We start from the raw sequence: 13,892 nt of genomic DNA on the forward strand, positions 1-13,892 counted from the left end.
AACACACCCTCAAATGCACACATTTGCTCTGTACTGGTACTAAATCAAGGACAACATTTTTAGGGCCGCAGCTCTGTCGTCTTGTTGTCTTTTTTTTTTTTTTTCTTCAATAATATGGCAAAAGTAACTGTAACACTAATTTAAAAGAAACCTGGTCTCTTGAAAAATCTTTCCTACGCATATGTTTACTGCACTGAAGTTCTCCTTTTGGAAAGTAAAAATTTTAAATTTTTTAAGTGTCAGAGGGGAAAGAAGACTTTTGTAACATTTTAAAGTGAAGAAAGAAGTAAAAGAAGCTGGTTTGGTTTTGCTTCTGGTGTCACTGAAACATAAACCCCACAAATATTCCCGGAAGTTGCTAGTATTGATGTGCAAGTATTTTAATGCGTTAAAAATATCTCTGAGAATTTTTCACGAGCTCTTTTGAGAGCAGAAAGTGAAACAGACTTCCTCCACACTAAAATCTCATTCTGTCTCCTCTTACCCTGTACCTTCTTTTTTCCCCTTTATTTTTACTGACAATCATTCCCTGGCAATAAGTATCTAAAGGCTTTATTTGAAGACTATTTAAATAGATGGGAGTATTTCCACTGACTTGCGCTTTGCACCAGACCATATATTTGGTAGAGTTTACAGGAAGACCTGAAAGTAATCTAAAATGAAAAAACCAGGATTTACCACGTAAGGGGTCCATTGTACAGACAAAGGACTGGCCCTTGCTTCTGTCTGTTAACATTTCTGTAACTTCCAGGAGAACAACCTAAACGCAATAGGACCCGATTTTCCATTATCTTGCATCTTGGGTAACCATTTACATCTCTATCCTATGGAAACTGATTCTTAAAATCATTCCTGTTGGTGTTAGCAATACAAATTATTATTTAGTGTGTCATTGTCCCTGCAAGAAAGGCAGAGGAATAACTCTAGGATACCGGTAGTTGAAACTAGAATGTTTTTGTAAAAAAATTTGCTTTCTTGTTCAGGTCTTTCTTTCAGATGAACAATCTAAACAAAGATGCTTAGAATTAGATTTGTCTTAACTGAACTGGTACTGATATAAAAAAGTTGTTCCTTGAAATGTCCCCCTTTTGTATACAGCTTATATTGCAAAGCAACAGAGAAGCAAGCTCAGTATATGTAAAATATTGATGACTAGAAAAAACTTAGCTATTGAGATTGTAATTATTTCACAAGGAAAGTGCAGTCATTTGTTTGGTCTAATGTCACTAGTTTATGCAGTTTCTACATGAGACGGCGGCATTGTTTATTTTGTTTCATTTGTTGTTGATTGTTGCATAAAGAATTTGGTAAATTCAGCTTTATTCTTTTGAATTCATAGCAAACTGCCCAGGATAAATGTATGAAACAGTAGCTTCATCATGAAGGGCTCTAGGTGATTCAGAACACAATAACAAACTGGAAAATATATATTGTTATTTGTGCATTGTTTGTCATTCACAATCAAAGGAAAACACATCATAGTCTGAGAGTCCTGCAATTTCCTAAACAATTGAAATCACTGGACACTGCAACAGTTATGTGCAGTAAGTGCTGTTAACAAAGGCATTATTTTTTATACAATGAGTGGGCTTTGCAGGATCACTTAGATTATCAAAACATTAGGTGTTGCTTTTCATGTCTTGGAAGGCTGATCATTCAGAATTCATGGAACAGCCTCTGAGGGTTGAACACTTAAGATTTCAGACAAATGTTAAAAAATTCATTTATTTGTTTTCAGATGTTTATCAGACATATGCATGGCATAGGGCTGAAACCGTATTAAGTGGATTCTCTTCTAATATCCCAATATTTGCTCATTCCAGTGTTTGCCGCCAATATCTTAGGAAAGTGAGAATAAAGTTTCCTATCCAAAATGGGATGAAAAGTGATGTAAGGAGGATATAAAAGAGGATAAAGTACTGAACTGATCTGCGGTTCTTTTAGCAATAAAGTTGTAAGAATGTCGTTTCTGGGATGAAATCATGGATCAGAAAGAGAACCTGCATCCTAATACTGACAAAAATCATCATCCAAATGTTCCTCTACACCCAAGAGCCTCCTACAAGGTCTGACTTGCCCCCAAAATCTTTGCGCTGCTCAGGGATGTCTGCAGCTCCCTCCTTCTCCACTTCTGCACTCACACTGTCCTTGCTTGGATTTGCTCAAGCAAAGTTGCTAAAAAAAATAAATTAGGCTTTGTTTTCACTTTTGCCCACTGAACAGTATACTCCATTTAGACATCTTTATTCTGTAAGTGTCATAATGATTGCCATTTTTGGACAAAGTTTTGTGTAATATTTTGATACTATAGGTTGTGTTCTGTTGATTTCATTGTATATCTCTGGGTATTTTTTCCTCTTGGCAATTGGTCGTACCAGGTCAAGACCTGATCTGTTGCATGTCCTAAGTTTTTGTTATAAATTCTGGTTGTCTGGATGATGTTAAAAAAGCTGTTCTCAAAGGAGAAAGTAAAACAGGATAGGTAGGAATGTTTATGTAGGGAACAAAAGCAGGAAAAAAGTAGTTCTTGCCATTCTGAATATGTGTTGTTTGTTTGTTTTAGGTTTGTTGTTCAGTTTAAAAGCATATCAGAAACACACATGACTGTGACTTGCTATTATCTGTCTAATCTTCTCCCCTGTGATTTTTGCTAGTTGGAAGATCTTTGGAGAGACATATTAAAGTCCATTTGTGTCTATTAGAATTTGAAATTCATCTTTTCTCTAGTCTCTGTGGGTTTCATTTTTTCTGTCGAAGAGATTGAGCATTATATCTAAAGCTTCGTACAGGATTTTCTGTTTATTTGTGCTCTAATGGGGTTGCAGAAAGAATAGAACTGTTTATTTAGTTTCTTCCATAAGGAAAGGGTATTTTATTATCATTTTGTAGTACGGTATTCCTTATTGCTCCATCGAGCCAAGTATTGTTAGCACACATAATTAAAAAGACAGCCCTTGCTACAAAGAGCTTGCGAACAAAAAACACAAGCAGAAGTGATGTGGCAGAGGAGCTGGGCAGGATAAGGTAAGGATGGAACCATCCCTTTTAGCAATATTACCAGAAGTCAAAGGCAAATCTTGCTCTGACTGCTAGCAAAAATTTATTGTCTACTAATTCTCTAATGGCAGGATCCAGTTCTCAGGAGGGATCTGAGTGAAGACGACTATGGCAGTGACTTTATGAAGACAGGAAGTTACATATTTTTGCTCCACATGTTTAGCAGATATGTTTATGATGGCTCCACCAGACACGGAGTTCTGGTTTTTCTTTTCGGTGGGAGGAACTACTGGAAAAAGCTTCGACATGTTGGTGTTTTGTTGTTCAACTTGTTTCAGTTGTGCCTGGAAAGCACGGGAGTACCCTTGTAGAGCCATCTATCCAGGAGATGCGTGCTAACTGCTCATGACTTTTCGTGATATTGCTTGGATCAGTCAGTGTAAATGAGTTTGAAAGCCATAATATGTGTTTATTTCTGAGTTCACATGCAGAACGGAACTAGTGAAAAGGGTTAAGTAACAGGAAATCCTCTCTTTCTAAAACAGAAGAGATTGTGATGACTCTGGATGTGTTTGCTAATTGCTACGAGCCTATCTTGTACCAGCCCAGGAGCACCAATGCAACCTTTCCATCAGCCTCAGGCTTTGCATACTTTATTGTTGACGTGCTGTGTTTACATTGTTGACGTGCTGTGTTTATATTGTTGCGTACGCTTTGCTGTTTCCATATAAGAAGTTCTTCTCCTCTTTCAGCAAGATAAATTGCTATGGAAGCAACAGAGTTACTGAGATGGATGCAATGCACGGATTCTCATGCGAACAGTAGAAAATTAGTTTCTAGCACATAGTCTGAATCACAGAAGAGAGTTTGCGGGAGGGTTATAGTCAGACAGAAACATGTATGTACTACAGAGAAGTGTTTTCTGGATCTTTGTCAAGCATAAAAGTTATACATATGAAAATATTTCATTATTACGTTGTAGCAACTTAGTCTATGTCTCTTCAGATTCCAATAGTTTTCTGTCTATAGAAGCTCAAATGCTCTAAAGACATAAAAGAGTAGATTCAGGCTGGTTACCATTTATTGTGAGGAAAATTTGTGCTCTCTGGATCCTGTGGGGTTTGTATCCTGTAGTCCAGACATTCCGTATGTTTGCTTATTCTTATTTTCTTCCCCATGGTGTGCATATGTTTTAGCTTCTTCTCCCAGAGGTCCTGTCTCAATCAAATAAACACAATGCTATTATGTCCATAGAAGAAAATAGAACTCTCCGAAAACATGTCAGACAGGTACAGGACACCCACACGACACAATATGAATCTCTTAATAAACACACACACACACACACACACACACACACACTGTTCTCTGAGAACATTAAATATTCTTAAATGCCCTACTGGGGGTGGGGGGCAGGGCTTGCTCTTTTTTGGTGACTTTTGTTTGTTCGAATGAGTACAAAGAGATGTAAAAACAGTCAGATCAGAAATGCTGCATTTTACTCCTGCTTTACTTGCCATATAAACTGATCTATAAGATCCTGATGATGTAAAATATCCCCAGATCTCAGGTGAAATGGAGTTAGAATTTTGTTTAAATACCACTTTCAAAATGCATCAGTGTTTATTACATCTGAACACTTGTGGGAAAAAAAGAAAGAGTTCAGCAGAGCCAGGTCACTTCTAAAAGCTGTGCCACATATTAATAAAGGATAGTGATCCATGGGTAGTAAGGAAACAGGTGAGACCTTCCATTCTCTCACTGCCTCTGTGCAAATTGTTTTACCTTCCTTCTGGTCAAGCAAAGGCCGTAATACTGGAGTTTATTGTAGTACTAACATGCCAGCACAAGAGTGATATGTTTTATTGGGAGACAACGTCACGGAGACAAATATATTAGCCAAAAGTTATAAAGATTTATTTTTAATTAATGTTAAATTACAACAGACTTACTACTATGCTGCAGAGTACTGTTTTAAAGTTTTTCTGCATATATAAATTTTAGGATTGCAAGACAGGCATACCTGGTTCTTCCATATAAATAGTTTATCATAATGGTCTAGATCTCTTTAAAGTATAGTTATTAGTGTAATTGAAAAGGGGGAGTGAGATGTATACTGCTGGTGCACAATTAAGTATTTGAATAAGACCCAAGAGAAGAAAGCGGTTACTCAGGAAGTCTTGAGAGATAACACTTTACTTCATGAGTCTAAAAATGATTCTGATTTCCGGGGTCTGGGTGTGCACCCATGCTAATGGCAACTGCATATGCGCATGACGTATGGGCATATCGCCGCCTGTGCCAATGGATTCGCCGGTTTGGGTGCTATGGTGAGCAGCATCTTAGGAGGGCACACCAGTAAGACTGCCACTAGAAATAGATAACAGAATGATTTCAGTGAATTGGGAGCACTGTGGTAAATGACCTCCCTGCCGAGAAGTCTGACGTACAAAGTGAACTAGAAGAAAATTAAAAAAACCCCTCTTTCTGCTCATTTCTGTTCTAAATTAACTGCAACAGCTCAGTAACATCACCTTAGGTGTCATCAGGTAAAATTCTATGAAATTATCTTTGTTATATGCAGTGATGGATGAGGGAAATAACCAAACAGAAAAGAACAAAACCAACAATGTATAAATGAATATATGTGGGATGGAATTGAATTAAAATAAATACAAATAATTATATATAAAAATATGGTAATGTCATAATATTAACATAAATTGTTGCAAACTCAACAAGTCAAATCAACATAAAATTTTTTGGCATGAATAATCATCTTGTGGAATTCATTGACACATGTCACAACTGAGATAGAAGAGTGGGCAGAGAAATAAACAATGTAGGAGTTTTAGATTTAGATTTCCTTTACAAAGACCAGTGATTACTTCTGATTTTTGGCTTACCAAATAATGCTATATCAATTAATAACTCTGAAAATACTTGTAGAGATTTTATTGGATTTAAAAGGAAAAACTTATTAGTAATGAAAAAAAGGTTAACTTTTAGCATATTTTGAAACTCATGTTTTAGAGAAGTAAAAGCACAGAATGATGATATAACTCAGCCTGATAAATCCTGTGGTTTATGAATGACCTATAAAGTGAGAAAATAGCAGGTTAATGATATAGAAAGTGTTGAAATGACATGTTGTTTCAACACTTTTTTGGTCACAAACCTGTTATTTCTACAACCTGGTCTCTAGGTTGCTTGTCTCAAGCTGAATAATCTTTATGGATAATGTTTCTTTTGGAATGCTCTTTACCACCTATTAGGATCATCTACTATCCTAATGTAACTTTCTATGTCCCTTCTCGACTGAATGAGATATGTAACAGCTGCCAATGCTTTCAAATACAGTGCAACTGAGAAAGACATTTGGGATATGAAAACAAGTGCATTATTCTTCTTACTGTTTTCTAACACTTGGTAAAAATGTCAGTCTTAGAACTGACATTTTTTTGTGAGCTTTACTATCTGTGCTTAGCATATATTCATTTGGACTTTTATTTACAGAGCTCAGGCTAATAAATTTAATTTATGAAAATTAAATTTGTGAAGGTTTGGAGAATTTAGCGTGTGAAAAGCACTTAAAGTCAGGTGCCAGCACTTCTGAGGACCAAGTTGCCTATATGTACATGAACTTTAACTTCTGATGTTACTTTTCAGACAAGAGCAGTTTCCTATGTGTAGTCTGTTCACTTTGGCTGTATAACTGAAAGCCAAATAGAAGTAGCAGTTTCATTTTGATTTACTTTTCCCTCGGAAGCTTTGATTACGTTGAATTTTCATTGTTTTCAGATACAAAACTTGACAACTCCACACACCTACTAACGATAGTATGCAACTCTATCTCTTCGTTCTCCATCTACCATAAAGTGGTTCTCTATCCTGGTGGGAGAAGGTTTATAAAAAGTGCAGAGCGATTGGTTCCTTGATTGCAACAAACTTTCCAATCCAACAGTTTAATGCTTAGAGATCATGCACTGATTCCAGTGACAATTTCCAAGCAGTCTGCTACCTGTTGCAGGGTAAAAATTCAGAGCTCTTCACCTTACCCTCCTCTCCATCGGTTGTTCCATCCATACCTTATAACCCTCCAGTAAGACATTATAATCATGGACTCTGAATAGCACACCCTCTTACAACCCTAACTCTAGATATTGTAGTATTTGATCCATAGTGATGACCGCAGAAGTCCTCAGACATATATTCGAGAAATATTAAATAGAAATATTAAATATAAACAAATAGATAGATGGAAAGGATTCTGAAGAAAGAAGAGCTGAAAAAATGCTGGGAAAACGTCAAGTCTGGACATGCGGTCCTACTGAAGTGGCAGTTGCACAAAGCTCATGGATAGGCTGTGGAACACACTGTAACACAGGACTATTCATTTTTAGAAAGGTGGAGACAGCAGTTTTTAGCTTTGTTAAATACAAATTGCAAAGAGAAATAGAACAAATTTTAGACACTGCAAAAGAAGCTGATGTGAGTCCTTAGCTCTGAGTATTGAAGGTAGTCTTTTTTCTAGTTATACTCTTGTTCTCAAAAAGAATAGCTTTTCTTTCTTCACTATTTCTCAGATATAACAGTTTTTCCATATCCACCTTTTTGCATAAGTAATCTCAGGTGCAGATTCAGCAATCAGGCTGGTAAAAGTATCACAAGGATGTTTTTCAAGGACATATTTATCCGTTGGGAAAGGAATTCACCCCCCACCTCCCCGATGCTTTTTGAATCGCTAGCTGATAAAGTGTTCTGACCTTCATCTGATCCCTGTTAGTCTGCCTTGGTTCCCGTGTGGAACCGCTAGCATTGTGCTAAATGCCGTCCAGCAGCGGCAGGTGTATCCAGACTCTTTTACCCGAGGCATGTATGCCCAGGGGTCCAGTGAGAGCCGGGCACGGTGCAGCCCAGCTTCCCGTGCCTCTGCACTCAGGTGAACATCTGGCCTGTGTGGGGCTGCCATTCGGTAGCAAGATAAAATGGCTGGTGGTTCAAAAGTGTTTGAAAAAGTCGGACAAAGTGTCTGGCTGAGAAGTACACTCATCTGATCGATATTTCCTCTCTGAACCAGTAAAAGGATGGGCTGTTCTGCATTGGCAGATGTCATGGTGCATGGCAGGCTGTAAAAGAAGTACGACGCTGACTTCTGAGTGCAATGGTCAAACGTGCTCTCGGCATTCCTAGCTTTGCCTGTGAAATCATGGACAGGAGTATTTAAACATAAATACTGAAAAACTAATGATGTGTGGGATTTGATTTGTTTTGGGAGAGTATTCTGAGCTCTGTCACTTTTTAAATTTCAGGTGTTTCTTTCCTATAAATCCTCTTTTTCTTCTGACTCTACCATCCTCCCTGTAATCTGTAACAACCCCTATTATTATGCCTCTGTCTTTCTGCATCAGACCCTTCAAATGTGTCATCAGTGGGTCCACCCAGAAAATCTGTGATTTGTCTGAACACTAAGCCATGTAGAAGTACAAATTATTCGTACTCTGGTGCCTCTTCATGAGATGTCACTGTGAGAGAACTGTCGTGAAAAATTTGAGCTTAATGCTTGATTCAAAGCCTGGAGAGGAGGACACAGATCCTTCCGCTTGAAACCTGCCTCTGCTTTAAAGGTGTGTATGCAACTGAGAGATGGAAAGATGGGCTGGAGCAGCTGTTAAGATGTTCCACATAAATTGCAATACAGAAATATTAAAAGGGATAAGGGAAGAGAAATGAAGTAAGGTTACAAGGCCTGACAATAAATTAGAAGGAAAGTCCAAGATGTGAGCTAAACATTACGGGGAGAAGGACTGATTGCTCTTTGATGAAGGAACAGGCTGCATTAATTGTAGTAGAGAAAAGGGAAAATGAAGGCAAAGCTGAGATGAACGTTAGGGTCATAAGACCGATGAGGAACACAAGCTCTCAGAAAGCAGAGGAGCCAGTGGAAAAAGAGGAAAGCATTTTCACCATTTAAGCAGAGCCCCCAAGACTTGACCATACTGTGCACGTCATGTGCAAGTCCTCAGGACGCATGTAGTAGAACATCACTTGCCGGCGGTCTCAGGTCAGAAGGCAAGAAACCTACCAGTGCGTCTCCGGGTGTAAAGTGTGAGGGAAACCTCCCAGTGTCTAACTATCTAATCTTTAGTCTGCTGGCTAGCCCAAATATTAGATGGCCTTTTTCACCAGTGCCAGTCACAAACCTTTCTGTGTTTGCTGCCTGGGTACTTTTGCATAACTGTGACTCCACCCTTGGCAGAAACACAGGGTCTGCTGGTAATACCCACATTACGAAATGTGTTCAGCAGTATAAAAATGCATGGCATATTCTATGGTTGAAGGAAATTCTCATTTTTTAAATGAATGAAAGGGTCATTAGATCTCTGCAGAAAATAGAAAATATCTAAGAATTTTTCATTAATTAGGCACACTTAGGAGTATCCGTGACATATTTTAGTTCCACTAGTTTGATGATACACTGCTTATCATGTTCATTTGCCTGCAGACTGATTGAGGTAATGGCAATTATGCCATCCACTTGGCTGTTTCCTGTGAACCAAAACATATGGCCAGTTTTCTTTCAGCCTTTTCTCTAATGGGATGGAAACAAAACAAGGTGAAACACCTTAAACAAACACTTTCTCTGTGATGACTGTTCGTTTTCAAGGGGATTCTTACCCCAGACATAGATGCATTTTTCTATTTTAATTCTTTAGAAGAACAAAATCCTAAATCAGTTTGCATTTTCCTTCTTAAGTTTTGTGCTCTTTTTAAGCAAGTGGACATATTTTGACAAATAATGTTCCTTCTATAGCTCATGTTATTTCCCTCCTCAGGTCTTTACTCCCCACTCGCTTGAAATTTTGCCTTCCTGATAATGTCATGCTCCTTAACTAGAGTGGAACTCCTAACTACTATACTGATTTAGTTGTGAATGCATATTTTACACATTTTGTTAATGACCGCGAAAGACACAAGAAACACACAACCTTGTTGTACCACTTTATTTTGTGGGCGGAAAAAAAGCATACAGAAGACTGCAAGCATTGTGGCCTCCTCTGTAATTGTCAGACTCTTTTGTAGCCTGTCCTAAATAGCCATTTATTTAGCAAGTACACCTATAAGGTGCGGAGTAAATAAGGATTCAAAACCAGATATATGTAGTGATATTAGTTCTGTCTAGCCTAGTGTCCTATGTCTGCCAATGGTCGCTAGCAGATATTTTGGTGAAAAATATAAGCAAGACAAAGACATAGTTGACTGACTTGGTTGGGTCTTTGTCTTTAATGTATCTAGATGTATTTTTTCTTCCAATTGTTGTTGAATCCTTAAAACTTTTTGTGTCTCCATTCTATAACAGTAAGATCCACAAATTAATTACATTTCATGTCATAAAGTATTTCCTTGACTCAGTTTTAGGCTGCCTCTTGCTGATGTCACAGAAGGCCCACTGGTTTTAAACCACAGGAAAAACAAGAAATTGTAGTTTTAAGTAATGTTTTCGGTTTTATCCATGACTCTATATATTGCTGTCACATCTCCTCTCAATTATCTCTTTTCCTAATTGGTTTAAACTTCCTTTCTGTCAGGCCATTTTCCTTGCTTGTATCTTTTCCAGCTCCCCTATAGTCAGTCAGTCTGTCCATCTGCCTGCCCTCCTTTTAACACGGTAGAGCCTCTGCCCTTTGCACTGCCTGGTACAATTGCTGTCAGTGCATCAGACCTCCTCTGACGACGCAACTAACCACAAGCCCCCATGATCTCCCATGTGCTTGCTTTTAACTGTTTCTTAGTGCCCTTCTGTTCCTGGAATTGACCATACTAAGTGGTCTTTGTTCCTCCTTCATCCATTAAAATGCAGTTTGCATCCACACACACAAGTGTTCAATCGATTAATGGTAAAGCTAAGTAAAGGAGTGTTATTTTATATCCATGATAATGAATTGATATCAATTCTTGCTCTATTCCATGCACATCATTGTTAGTTTCTTAAAAAACCCCATGATTTAAATTCCACATTTTCATTTTCAGACCTGATTTACAATAAATATAGGCATACCTTTTTAAAAAAATGTGTATGGAAATTTACTGTTAGGATAAAGAAAGGAGTTTTTATATATATATATATATATGTGTGTGTCAGTACATAAATTCTGTGGGTTGTAATTTTTGACTTTGTATAACAACCAAATTCAGTCAAAATCAGTTGTACTGAATACTGCTTTTAAAAAAAATCTCACTCGTTAAACAAGTTGACCTTTCAGTTCTAGTTCTGCCAAAACTGTTGCTTTCATTCTAGTTCCTATTAAGAAAATATATAGCTTTCTGCTCTTGTTCTAGTTCTCGTTCACCAAAATAAAGTTCCAAAGTGACTCTACTTTTGAGGGATTAAGCAATGATGGAGTCTCTGTCATTCCTGCCTTTGAAGTTCGAGATCCAATGTGCATGCGGGTGCTCGCTCTCCTGCTTAAAAATGACCCCTCACCATAGAAGTGTCAGCGAGGCAGCCATCAGTTCTGCTCCATAGCAGCCAGAGCTGGCAAACCTCATGCAATGTTAGAAGCATGTCACAAGGATAAACACATAGAAGAACAGAAAACAAAGAAAAGGTGGAAGTGCACAGTAGAGACAAGAAGATTTTCAAAAGTATCATTTTTCTCAACCCCTTCACCAGTAAATAACAATACCATGTTGAACATAGGCCAACACATACACTTAAACATTGACATGGATTCTACATGGTTTCTTCAAGATACACAAATTTTGCTGCACACTACTTTTTTAGATAGAAATTTCAGTAACCTTTTATTCCACTTCTTGAATTTTATCCCCTCTGGAGCTGTGAAACTAACTACATCTATTCCACAAAACATTTTAGGCTCAGCCAGAATGACATCCAGAAGGCTGCTCTAAGGGAAACTTTCCTCCCTTTATGTTCAGAGAAGGCTCTTCTGTCTTTTTATTGCACTGTGTTCTGATCCAATGTGCTATGCATTTGCCAAAGCATCACCTTCTCCTGCATAGGGAAGGGACAAGCAAAACACTTAAAACACTACAGCTGATCTGTGACAATGCCACAGTCCCTTTATGTAATGCTGATAGTAGAGTATCCTTCCTTTTAAATGAAAATGAGATCTGTATTTTGTCATATTCCTGTGGCTGCTCAAGAATCTGATAAGGCCCTTGAGATTTCTCTTCCCAGCCCCCCAGTCTACTAAGAATGTATATCTCCGCATTTTCTGATGTTAGAGTATTGCACACTCTTAAAAAATGGACAAAGCAACCACATGCTACGTCTTCAAATGTCAAGATGAAGACAATGAATCTCAGTACATTTTCATACAATGGAACCGAGTATTACAATTTTCTTTCTGGCTCAGAAGCTTTGACTCTCCTATGTCAAAAAAATAAATTAAAAAAAATGAAGTTTCCTTTCCAATGTCCACAATGTGCTTTCCAAAGCAAACTAAAATGAGTGCAAATGCATAGTGAAGTCAGGCACAGTTTCACATGTTGAAGATAATATTAGTAGAACATATTTAATATGTTGGGATTTTTTTCTTTCAAATGTCTTTTGCAATAGGACCTTGTGAGCCCTAAGACTTCAGGTTTCTTGGTGAATATTCTATTTATCCTTTTCCCAGAGTGGTGACTATTTTAAGAAAGTGTTTTAAATTTTCTAATAGTTATTCTACTTTTCTCTACTGTTTATTTATTTTTAGCTGTGTAAGTTGGACTATTACCCAAGCACCTTGCTCTAGCATAGCCAGCCCTCATCCGAAAATTTCCAAGTGTTTTTCCATTAAAGCCTGCAACAGTCTTGTCAAGTAGGTAGGTTGTGCTAGATTTCAGTATAATACCCATTTTTCATGTGAAAATCTTTAAAATCTTGACTCAGAAATTGTGCCAGTAAAAATCCATGCATTTCCTTCCTTAAAAGTAACATATTTTTCTATGCTTCATTTGAAAGGAGCTTTTAGAGGTATACTGAGGTATGTAATGGCTTGACTACTCTATACAAACACATAATCTCATAATCTCTGGATGTAAATTAGATGCCCATATTTAAAAATGTTTAATTTAGTAGTTAACTTGAGATCAACTGAAAAGCAAAGAACATAATGTAGGAGACCTAACTTGCAGCCCTTTACTGTGTTATCACCTATAGGTTATGTTGATTAACCTGGAACTATTTTTCCTTCCTCCTACTTCTTCTATAATATGAGTTTCCTGCAGTCTGGTGACGCAGTTCAGCCCCAGCCGGCAGCTGAGCACCACGCGCCGCTCGCTCACCCCTCCCCCCGCCGTGGGATGGGGAGGAGAATGGGAAAGACAGAGGCAAAGCCTCGTGCGTTGGGGTAAGGACAGGTTACGGGATGGCAAGGGAGAGGGAAACAGTCAACAACAGGACTGATAACAGATATTCACAATGGGTGACAGCAGAAAGCAATTTACCGATCCAACAACCAACTGGATGCTCAGCCCGTCCCAGAGCCACGATGAACCGCCCCTCCCCGACTAGCCCCCTTTTATGGTGAGCATGACATCATATGGTGTGGAATAGCCCCTGGCCAGCTTGGCTCCCCTGTCCTGGCTCCTTGTGAAAATTAACTCTATCCTAGCCAGAACCCGGACATCTGGTAATTTTGCTATGATGTCATCAGACTTTTCTGTAATTAAAAAAAATCTAAGAAACAAATTAGCAAAGTGCAAATTTGATCTGAGTCCAGAGAATCAATCCAAGTGTGTGGAAGAAGTGTGCATTTTTGCTGAAAAGCACACAGCTTTCTTATATCACCAGAATTTTTTAGTCTTGGTCATACTTAGGACTGTTTCATTTCTTAGCTAATCTTTGCAAGTTACTCTTCATCTGCTAAACATTGAATCTTCCAAAA

The sequence above is a fragment of the Grus americana genome, chromosome Z (genome assembly GCF_028858705.1).
Source record: "Grus americana isolate bGruAme1 chromosome Z, bGruAme1.mat, whole genome shotgun sequence".
NCBI lineage: Eukaryota > Metazoa > Chordata > Aves > Gruiformes > Gruidae > Grus > Grus americana.